The 980-nt window shown below is 44.0% G+C and overlaps 1 protein-coding gene across 1 annotated transcript in view; it reads left to right on the top strand.

Annotated features, from left to right (window-relative positions):
* Positions 1-980, top strand: part of LOC101851300 (monocarboxylate transporter 10) — a gene marked incomplete in the record, with an annotated part of 80,446 nt that overhangs the window by 41,347 nt on the left and 38,119 nt on the right.

Below are 980 nucleotides of genomic sequence, written 5' to 3'. Positions count from 1 at the left end.
TAGAAAGTGGAGACGAAAGCAGACACTAGAACATGGTGAGAGAGCAGGAAAGGAGGTGAAAGGAGAAAATTTTAGAGAAGAAACTTTTCGGTGGCTTTCCGGATTCGAAACCGGGTCCTATTGAATGAGAAGCAAACACCATAACCTCTTGACCACGAGAGCCCCCAGACTTGAGTTTTGGTTCCCGTGTGGGGTTGAATTGTAACCGAATATCTCGGTCTTTCTGCTTGGACGTCGCATCCCTCTCAGCACGAGTTGGCCCTGACAGGCAGCTTTCAAGCATTTTTTCTAAGTGATCTAAATCAGCGATTGCCAACCTGGCTGAAGTCAATCACTAGCGGGAGAAATGATAAAGCTTTGGTAATTATTGGAAATAAATCAGTCAATCCGTCTGGTAGTTGCAGTTTTATCATGGAATGCTGCACTTTGAAATATTATGTGTAGGTGGACAGTATGGACACTTTAACCTGTAAAAGGTAGCAAAAGGGGGCGCTGACTGTAAAAAGGTTGACAATCGCTGATCTAAATTTTGTGGAATGATGTGCAAAAAGACCAGCATTAAAAAGAACACACCACCCCTCCCCCAACCAGCCCCCCCCCCCAAAAAAAAACAACAACAACAACAAAACAAGGACAAAGAGAGGACAAACCAGTACCGCACAGATTAGTCGTGGCAGGACGTTGACCTTATTCAAAAAAGCACACGGGCAAGCAAGACGGGACTGAATTATTAGGCAATCGATTTTCGGGTTTCGTTCAAGAGAATAAACACTTTGGAATAATCTAAGCACTGTTTTCATTTCCACGTAAGGAATGGCTGCTGTTTATTTTCCCCGTGGTAGTTTTATTTTGGTACGTAAGTACACCCCCTGCTTGATTCGGCTTGGAGAAACAGAAATAAGATAGACAGTGGGACTTTGAACTGTGTCTGTCTGTCTGTCTGTCTGTCTGTCTGTCTGTCTGTCTGTCTGTCTGTCTGT

The sequence above is a fragment of the Aplysia californica genome, unplaced genomic scaffold, assembly GCF_000002075.1.
Source record: "Aplysia californica isolate F4 #8 unplaced genomic scaffold, AplCal3.0 scaffold00777, whole genome shotgun sequence".
NCBI lineage: Eukaryota > Metazoa > Mollusca > Gastropoda > Aplysiida > Aplysiidae > Aplysia > Aplysia californica.
Note: the sequence above shows the minus strand (reverse complement) of the source record. Positions and strands in the feature narration are given on the sequence as shown.